The sequence below is a fragment of the Triplophysa rosa genome, linkage group LG20 (genome assembly GCF_024868665.1).
Source record: "Triplophysa rosa linkage group LG20, Trosa_1v2, whole genome shotgun sequence".
Lineage (NCBI taxonomy): Eukaryota > Metazoa > Chordata > Actinopteri > Cypriniformes > Nemacheilidae > Triplophysa > Triplophysa rosa.
This window is the reverse complement of record NC_079909.1, coordinates 19,083,527-19,094,015: the sequence shown is the minus strand read 5'-3', so window position 1 is coordinate 19,094,015 and position 10,489 is coordinate 19,083,527. Positions and strand designations below refer to the sequence as shown.

Below are 10,489 nucleotides of genomic sequence, written 5' to 3'. Positions count from 1 at the left end.
GAGCGCCAGACCCTGTCGCTTCCAAGCTCGCGCTCTGCCACTCTCTGTATTTTTAACCATCTGATCACAATTTTTTATTACTCGCTGTCTATTGTTACTTCTGGACTGTATTTTGTGTCACGTAGGGTGAGAAGAACTATCCCTCAACCTCTTGCACCCTTTGTCGAGGCGGACAGGCATTCACACGAGAGGACAACATTCATCAGACCTGCTGTTTCAGAGACAAACTCGTATCGCCCCCCGTAGGTGTCCGTCCTCGCAGCATAGAGGGGACGGATCCAACCGTAATGTGTCTCAACCAATTTAGCAAGTGTCAATCGTCTCTTGCAGCGTGTGTCTAAGTGCCCTCCCCTCCTCCAAACACACACATCCCATCTCAAAGCAGCAGGGAAACTCTCAATGCCGAGGGGATCCTGTTTAGCTGTGAAAAATCCACTTTCTGTTCTGCAGACGATGGCTTTGACTCTACGCTGCTGTCTGATGCTACACGTGTTGTCTAATATGAGCTGTTGCTGGCTAAACTAATGACACGTTATTTTTATCGTCTGATCGAGCAGCAGATGAAGATAAACTTTGACCATCTCAGACGTAACGCGTAAACCATACCAAACACCAAAGAGAAACAACAACGCAGGACCTCTGTCTATAGCAATCTGTGGAACAAAGAGCAGAAGATAACAAAACCGGTGCACGGTGTCATACAGATATGATAAATGAACAAAATGAGAATCGGCAGAATTTGACCAAATACAAAAAAATTAAGAGCAGTTTGTTAAGCTTTTCTTATATATTTTTATCTATATCTATATATAGCTTGCACAAACATATATGCATATTATATATAAACAAAATATGCATACATGTATGTTCATACATACTGTGTACAAGCACCCAGTAAGAGATGAAGAGGTGAAAAATATAAAACAACCAACACCCGATGTATGGGACAAGTGGAGGGACAATACTAAAAATATATGGTAAGACGTTCTAAACCTGTCTTACTAAACCTAAATCTTTCCATTGTCTCCAGCAGAATCCTGTCTATTTATTCCGTTTCCATTTTACACGGAAGCTTGACTGCGCGTAACACCTTTTTTTCTGTGGAGTCTTGGTGCCTGTCCTGATTTAGCATTGGGATCTATTTCTGTCAAGCCCTGGGGAAACACCTAAATTTGCCATCGTGAAATGCACATCCGTGAGATTTGTGTGAGTGTGGGTATGTGTCCCCACACAGAATTTTTTTCTATTTCATATATATATATATATATACATATCTAATATATACCTATATATAACCTGAACCTAATATCTAGATCATATATATGTATTTATATATACACATATATCTGTAAGTACATGTATATATGAGTTGTGATATATGTGCATGAGTTGTGTGGCTCTGCATGGGTGCATATTTAGCACTGGTCACTGATTCTCATCCGCAGAGCAGTTTAAACCCTGAGGGCTCTTTGCAAACTGAACCGGGAGAAAAGGCAACCACGGCAACGCTCCAACCGCTGCAAAGCATCCCGATCACACACACACACACTCTCCAGTAACAAGCTCAAAACTGCACCTCCACCAAAAAACACCTGCCCACCTGCAACACTTACACCAGTGTAACACCCCCGTCCCAAACCAGAACCCAACAACCACACACCAGCACAGCTTATACTTACTCTCACAAACACACAGACCTACAAAACAATGAACAAAAACACAAAATCACACTTTGGAGGACAATGGAGACTTTGAGATGAATCAACATGGAGACGGTGATAGATGCTGACAGTCAGAGAGATTGAGATTGGGATGCGTTTGACGGGACTCACCTCTTCCTTCCTCTATCGGGCGAGCGGTGAAACAGACTGGCTTCCAGAGGCACCGTTGCCGCACACAGAGACAATGAGGCAGGGCGAGAGAGAGAGAGGGAGGGAGGGAGAGAGAGAGAGGGAGGGGGAGAGAGAGCGAGAAGTGGATGAAGGAAAGTGAAAAGGCGAGAGGAGGGAGCCGGAGAGGTTCTGAAGTAGACGGCAAATCAATGTAGAAATCAGTGAGAGGATCTGATGAAATAGCCGTGGATTAGCGATCAACAGCTTTCAGCTAGCAGCGAGGGGGGGTGCAAAGTACCCCAGTGAATGACTTAACATGGGGGGAGAAAGGCTGGGAAAAAGTACAATACTGTGAGAAAAAAAGGATCCCAGACTTGGCCGAGTTTCTTCTGTGAGTGGAAAACGCACAACGCTTTATCTTAAAACTTGGCAGTAACAGAAGAGATAATTCATCTATTCTAACTGTGTTGTGCGTCTACACTGCAACTTTTCAGCGTATTGTTTCAGAAACCAATCTGTCCTTCATTGTGACGTCTTCTCAGATATGGCCGACTTTCTCTTCACCCATTTCTGTTCTGAAAATATCACCTCTGCTTTCATCTTCTTGGAGGTCTCTCTTTCTCCATTTCTTATTTACTTTCTCTCCAGCACATCCGGATCACTAAGACCCAAGGCTTGGGTGGTTGGTGCCCCCCTCGATATAATGAAGTGATTTGGGAAGAAAATGGCTCCAGGTGTTGCGTCCGGATTGGCCCAACTTGCTCCTATGGCACGATTACAGTGGAGTCTGCAGCTCCAATTATTTTGGTCTCAAAAGGAGAGAGCACAAGAAGAAAAAAGCTCTTTTAGGGGTTTAGAAAGGAATTCGTTCGATTGAAAAGTGCTTTTCAGCACACAGTCCAGAGAATTCTTCACAATGAGCACCCAAAACGTCCCGAACAAGACGGGGGGAGCGTTCGGAACGAAGAAACTAAAACACAGGAGAGCAAGTTGAACGGAGAAATATCAGAATTTTATATTTTAGAAAAGAAAAAGATCAATTCTTCACAAAGTCCCTCTCCAAACGTGTTTTCAGTGCTGCTCTTTTCTTCTCTTTTTGTCCCTGTTCGGAGTTCTCCACTCGGGATAATCCATCAGACGGAGGGGACCGGCCAACGAAGAGGCTTCTGCCAGTGCCGCCTCTTACTTTTTCGCTCCCCGTCCGGACACAGCTCTTCTCGTTCCAACGTTCGTCTTTGCCTCTCCGGGCTCTCCGGCCGATCATTTTCTTTTCCTCGGCCGTGACAAAACGAGTGGGATAGCGGCGTGTGGGAGAGCTTGAAAAAAGAACAAGGGAGAGAGAACATAAAATAATGATAACCGTAATACAGCAGAGGGAGGCTGACATGAAAATGACAAAAAGAGAATATGATGAATGGATTCATTTGGAGAAGTGGGTCTGCCGGTGGAGGACGGCGAAGGGGGAGAGGGAACGTAGCGGGGCGTCCCGACCCACACTCACTCCCCCGTGCCGAGCGGAGAGAGAAAGGGGTGGTGAAGTGGCGGAGGTGTTGGTGATTCAGTCGACAGCCTCGTCTCTCGCTCTCTTTCTCTCGCAGCGAGAAGCTGCTTACCGGAATCCTCTCCAATCTCCACCCTCGGCCCCACCCTCTCGCACACGTTCAGTTCATTATCATTCGCCGGTTCTTACTGTGACACGCTTCAGTAACCCACTCAGTCAGACGAGAAGCTGAATTCTAATGCAAAGAGAGAGAGAGAGAGAGAGAGAGAGAGAGAGAGAGAGAGAAGAGAAAAGAAGAATCGGGAAGGGGGGTAGCAGTGTGGACCAGCAGGTGTCCTCTCTCTCACTTTCTGGTCCATCTGTCTGTAAAGAGGAGCCGAGCCCTTCAAGAGGCTGTTACACTTTATTCTGTTAGTCTCTTTCACACACGACCTCGAAACACTTCACCGAAGGCCAGAGTCGAAGAAGTCTTGTGAACGCCTGTGGGAAGAGAAATGTTATCACATCAACAGGCTTTGTTATTTTTATGTACAGGTTAATCCTTGAAGAACATTACCATGGTAAAATCTTTTACACAAAAATGAAAATTCTGTCATCATTAACTCATTTCTTTCTTCTTCAGAAAACAAAAGAAGACATTTTGAAGAACGTTGGTAACTAAACAACATTGAACCCCAGACTTCCATTGCATGGACATTTCTCAAAATATCTTCTTTTGTGTTCCACAGAAGAAAGTGTCACAGATTTTGAACTCCATGAGGGTGAATAAATGATGGCAAAATGTTTATTTTTTTTGGTTCTTTAATTATATTTTACAAAACTATACATTTTGTATTCATTTAATGACGAATAATATATTTAAATGACAAGTCACTACACTTTCACTTTGTAGATTTGACAACTATCATAAGAATCTACCTTAAAATTTTCTGTTGCATTAGAGAAAAGCCTCGTCAATTTCTCCAGTAGATTGCGAAAGAAAATTGTTCTCAACAAAGTCTCAAACTTTACCTGGATTTGTCAAGATAAAGTCAGAGACTTCACAATAAACTTAAACTCAAGTTCTTCCAAGACCACCTGAGCTATACAACCCACATTATTTTTATTATCAAGTACCTCAATTGCCTCATTTGCGTCTATTCTTGTTACGCTTCAGAACATGAGACAAAGTTGACACTTACATGAGCCAGAACAGCATGAAACCGATTTCTGAGCAATTACATTTTTCCTAGTATTTTGTCAGTTAGCATTGTTCATTTTCGTAAGGGTGGAAACTGTTCTCACACGAGTCCTCCCGTACAGGACGCCTCCCACATGACTCACCGCCTAGTTGAGCTCAGTGGAAGTTTGACCAACGCGATGCTTAAACTCGCCATAATTAGACAGCTTCAAACTCTCTTAGCTGCGCAAATCCCACGAAAGGGCAACTGTGCGCTATTCTAGGGTATTTGTTATCCGTGTTGACGTTATGAGAAAGTTTGCTTATCTTAAATGTCAGAATATAAAGGGATGCCCCCGCCCGCGCCTCCAATGGATCCAGTTTATTATTATTAAAAAAATCATTGTCATTCAACGTATTAAAAGCCAGTGCCCTTTTCACGGATATGATTGACAGAAGTGAGGGGCCGGAAGCGCGGTGAGGGATTCCAAAGTGACAGCCAACGATTTTGTCTCCCTCTCTCTTTCCCCGACTCGCTCCTCGTGCCGCTGTGTATACAGACATTATAAATGCAATAAAAATGTCATAGCGCGACTGCGCCCGCCACTTCACTTGATTCCCGCAGGAAGCGATTAAGGTGCTCGCACACACTTCTATTCACAAAACCACACGCACTCCTGTACCATCTGCGCTCAACACCCTTCACCTAACCCCCGTTTAATTAAAGCGGGATTCAGCGAGCGAACACTCCTGTTTGAACGGGATGATATCGGCCCAATGACAGAATGACTATTTACAGCTAACTCTTTGTTATTCAACCCCGAGCGGGAGACGCGTGGCTGCGGCGTTTCGGACCAATTTAGGAACTTTGCTGTCATGTGCAAAAGTTGAAGCCATCTGATGAAACGGGAGTTGGCTGACAGGAAGTGAACTCTTTTACCGTAAACAAAGCGTTGCCATAGGAGCAGCGTTCCTCCACTTTCAACCCCGATCAACGGCTCTGAAATAAAGACAATTATAAAACGAAAAGAACTGCCACCTTCATCGGCTGAGCCCTTAGCGAAGTTTATCGGTGAGGATGATTGGGAAGGACACATCACAGAGCCGTCCCGCACACACCAGCGCTACACCTTATATTCCCTTTCATGAGGCTGCTGTTGGGTTAGGAGCTGATGAAAGCCATCAATGTAATCCTACACATCATCTCCACTTTAGCGTCAGATGAGGGGGGCGATAAACCCCTCCGAGCGAGAGGCCTTTGAGCGCGTCAAACGTATGCCAGAGATCATGAAAGTCCATTGACTTCATTGAGCAGTGTCTCTGACTCACTTCAGCTTTGTCATGTTTCTCAGCAAGCATTTGTTCATCTTCTATCAACACGATTGTGAGTTTGAGCTGTTTTCGGGGTTAGCGACGAGCGACGGCGTCTGTCGTGGTTTTGGTTGGCAGATTGGCGCAGATGAGGTTGCTGAACATCACAATGGTGGCCCTGCAACACTGAACAAAATGAGAACATGTTGTATCTGCCATATGCTAAATAAACACAGTATGGAAGAACCCGTGAACTATAAAATCATTCTCACACAGGCTAATGCTAGCTTTCTATATTCACAATACAACAGGTCAGGTTAGATATTATTGAAATAATAAGTAATATAAATAAGATGTATCATAAATATTACATTTAGTTTTTCAATATATTGCTAGTCTAATTAAAGGAATACATCATATGACACATATTCACCAGGCCAAATGGAATTTCAAGTTATCAATGTGTTGTATTTTGCCTTTTGCACTTATCCCTTACAAAAAATAACCATAGTTTAAACATGATATTTGTAGTAAAACTGAGGTTATATGCAGTGGCGGTCCTTCCTACAGGCGACATAGGCGCTTGCCTAGGGTGCCATATAGTGAGGGGCGCCAAATATGCGGCGAGAAAAATATATATAATTAAAATTATAATGTCTATTTATTTTTTTCGAGAGTTTTTGCCATCCATCTATCTACAACAATACTTTGACATAAAAAATAAATTAAACTTCTTTGGACATGAGTTCTTTTCTCGTGGGGAAGGGGCGCCATCAGTCAAGCTCGCCTAGGGCACCAAATGGTCTAGGACCGCCCCTGGTTATATGAATGGTAATCATTCCACCCAAGAAACATGGACTTGCAACTTTTTTTGTTTCCAATATCGCTAAATAGTGTACGTTCAAAATATCAGTTTTCCCATATAACACAAGACATTGTAGGCTTGAATATGTTTAGTCCCATATGCACCAATAAAGTAACTATTTTACACAATGCAGCATTATTCTAGACAAAAGAAGCAAATTTATACAAATCAGACAGGTTAAAAGTTTACATAACCTTGGCTCTTAATATTGTGTTTACAGGATGACCAATGACTTCTTGCATGTTTTGAGATATTTGATTCACCTTTAAATCCTTATGCGCAGTCACTGTGTGATTATGAAATCCAGCTTTTCAAACTTTGGAGATACACAAACCTTGGAAAACTATTAGAAACATTCATTGTTCAGGAACGCAACACACAACATTAAGAAGCAAGACAATGTGCACTCCAAAAATTCTTGGTTGTTTTCAAGCCATGGTTGGGTGCAATATGGACAAAATTAACTGTTGGGTTATAAATTCACATGTGATGGATCTTTTTGGTTTAACAAGCCAGGTTAATTTAAACCCAACATATGGTTTTGTCCATATTGCACCCAATCAGGGGTTGAAACTTGTCATCTGCAGAAGATCTGAGCTAATGAAAAGGAAGTGAACTTTTTTACCGTAAACGAAGCTTTGCTGTAGGTTCAGCATTCCTCCATTTTCCACCCCGGTCTTGATCGACGGCTCTGTAATACTGACAATTATGGGTCAAACCATGGGTTAAAAACAACCAAGCGTTTTATTATTGTGTGGTAAATATGAAAATGTAAATTCTGATGGAAGTAAGATTTACATGTTTCAGAACATGTCTGCTTTGTTGAGCACCATACTACTGTATATTAAAAGCCATGAAAAGTATGAATAATCTTGGGTGAAATGTAATGTTCAACATCTGGACCAAACAATGGCTGTTGTCTGTAATTCTTCGTTTTTAGAATGTAGAAGAATGTGTTTGAATATTAAATCACGTCCTGTTGTGTTTTCCTTACTTGAAATTATCAAAGCTCAGCGGGAGGCAGATTTAATCAAGTGCCGTCTCCCTCTGACAGTCCCACTCTCTCCAAAGCTGCTGAACATAAAAGCAGGGCAAGAAGTATGACATGGAAAAAGTCAAGTTTTCAGAAGAACGCCATGGCAAGTGAAAACAACCTGTAAAAATGAAGCAAGGAAAGAAACTTAAGGAGAACTTCCTGAAAGAAAACATGTATTCTTCCTAGGGGGATCCGCCTGTTCAATGGCAATCGTCAGAGGTAAACTATTAATTTTTGAAGAACACCTTCGGTTGCATCAGATGAGGTTTGCAGCTCAACCCTTGACAATTCTGTTCCTTTTCAGAGACAGAAATTAAGGTATTAAGCTTTGCCCCACAAAACCATTTGCATACAGGCAATTTTCGAATCCATTTGTGAATAAATACGAAGCCAGACGTTGGCCAGCTGCTTCTTTCATCAATTCCCTAATAAACCATGGAAAGGAGGAACGGGGCAGAAAAAGGGATCTTATTAAGGCTTTGTATTAGTCAGATATTAAAACCCAATCTTTAATGTGAGCCGAGGGGCATTTTCACATTCGCGCTCGATGTGTAAATTTCCCATGAATCACTCAGGGCATCACTTCACACGCCGGCGAAGGGAAACCCCCCTCCAGGGAAACAAGTCAACTCTTTCATTTCGCAACTCGCTCTTTCTTTCCCTGCCTCTGCTGTCTCCTTTTTTCCCTCCACTTTCATCAGCCTGGTGTCACTTGAAAGGCGGCGGTGAGAAACAGAAGAGAGGCCGCTGAAGCAGGGCTTCCTTCAGAAGACGCTCTGCATGAATGCGACCGAGTGCAGGAGTTAACCAAGTGTATCGGGCAGGTGCATTCAGCCCACTGCTATCTGCTTTTAATGCAGCCAGCTGAAACTCACCGATGTGGTGCCACTCAATCCCACAATCGCACTCGTCCCGCAAGTGCACGCACAGCAGACACGGTCTTCTGTCGATTGTCTGCTCTCCCTTTATGTTCCTCTCCGCCTGTGGACGTCTGACTGCAGGACTGGCAGTCACGGTGCATGGAGCGGGAAAATGCGAAAGAGGCGGCTGTGTGAAATTTCTTTCACGGGGGACTAGGTTGCACATTTCCCCCTCTTTTTCTGGAAGCCGAGGCTAATTTTACGCACCCTTATCTGGCCCCTTTCGCTGGCGAGGCGCCTGGGTCGGTGGGTCGGAGGCTCTGGGCTATTTGCCACGCTAAAAAGAGAGAGCGAGAGAAACAGGGGCGAGAAAGGAAAGAGGAAGCTTGCAGTTTTCCTTGGGGTCTCTCCCCGCTCAGAGGATGCGGGGTGGCTCTTCTCCTGTTTCCATGGCAGCAGCTGGCTTATTAGAATCCCATTCCAGATGCGGCACAACAGCCTTCCGTCCCTGCCCCCTCTGTGCACAATACCTTCCCCCCGTGCCCCCTGACTGTTTTCCAACGGTTAAGAAACTTGTCAAAAGTGAACGATGGCGTGGGGCGTTGATAAATGAAGCGTAATGGGATAACCACCACATGACTTTACACTTCGATAGCCTGTGTCACCGCCACCGTTCAGTGCAGCCTGGTGCATGAGTCCCGTCACGAATATCCCTCAGGCCTCAATCTGCACAACTCACAAGATACACGACACCTCTGCTCGAGTACATCCAGAACTCCATCTCGACAATGTCGCTCACTGCCGAACGGAATGCACCCAGGCGCGTGTGGAACACCTTGTTTTTTGACATCTTTGAAATATGTCACATTCCCAACTAAAAGTGATGGAAAATAAGGAGGTAATTTCGCAAGCGACTATGTTTTTTTTTCGTTAGACAGCCCTCTGGGCGTCGGATGCCAAAATGTGGACCTGACGGCCATTAGCCCATCTCAAGCGTGTGCATGTCATGGTCAATAAGACCCCACTAAAATGTCATCGTCCTAATAGCTACTTACTGCCGGAGCACACGCAGGACCCATCTTACGCATCACTTATCGCAGTGGTTTGACGGCGTCCCGTGCAGCTTAGCGGGAGATAATAGCTTTTCAAGCATCGTGGTTCAGCTTCTGGAAAAAGAGCGGCCAACTTATTCAGCTCCCCGCTTGCTCTTTTCACGGGCACGGTTAGAACGCCAGTCTTTCCCTCTCCCTTACTGTATTGTGCAGAACGGTAAGCATGGGGAATAGGGATCCAGAGATGGGTGATGGCCAGAATACTAAACACTCCGCTGGGTATTACAAAAGCCCGTCTTACAGGCGGAGTTAAATTTGTTTGTATTGCCGGCTGAAATGCCGAGGATTAGCGAGAATGTGAGGAGAATTCTTAAGTCGGCAGATGTGAAGCGACCTTGTCAGAATGGGAAGGACAGCCATTTGCAGCAGGGAGACTGTGGTTATAGATATAATGCATTCATGCGAGAATATCAGGCTGGTATTGATGGGGGAGATGAGGCTTCGCCGTTTCTAATGAGCTAGAGAAAGTGCGGAGACGTGCGAGAAATCTGCGAGAGCGGAGAAAGAGGAAGAGCATTAATGTAATGGCCACCGTTGAACTGATACCACCACTTTGAAAGATAACACTGCCATGAAAAGAATTCTAAAACAAATACGCTTCTGGATGTTGATTGGTCAATCCCAGGGGAAAGTGTTAGAGCCTTAAGCTTGTTCTTTCACAGCTCAGGAGACTTACTGTAATGAAGTTGAATTTGGTTTAGACGGCTCTCCTGAAAATCCTGAGGTAAAAAACAAACAAACGAGTCAACTGTTAATACAGTATAGAGCAATACAATATATGCAGATACTTTAGTTTTGATGTTACGAGAAACC

The 10,489-nt window shown here is 44.0% G+C and overlaps 1 long non-coding RNA gene across 2 annotated transcripts; it reads right to left on the bottom strand.

Moving 5' to 3' along the window:
* Positions 1-1,836: 1,836 nt before the first annotated feature.
* Positions 1,837-7,925, bottom strand: LOC130571372 (uncharacterized). 2 transcript variants are annotated; one of them, XR_008965073.1, is made up of 5 exons: positions 7,663-7,925; positions 7,294-7,367; positions 6,932-7,011; positions 5,822-5,981; positions 1,837-3,813 (listed from the first exon to the last, which is right to left on the bottom strand). It is a non-coding gene; the product is annotated as an uncharacterized LOC130571372 (long non-coding RNA). The 2 variants fall into 2 exon arrangements; XR_008965074.1 differs by lacking the exon at positions 6,932-7,011 and having other exon boundaries at positions 5,822-5,989.
* Positions 7,926-10,489: the final 2,564 nt, after the last annotated feature.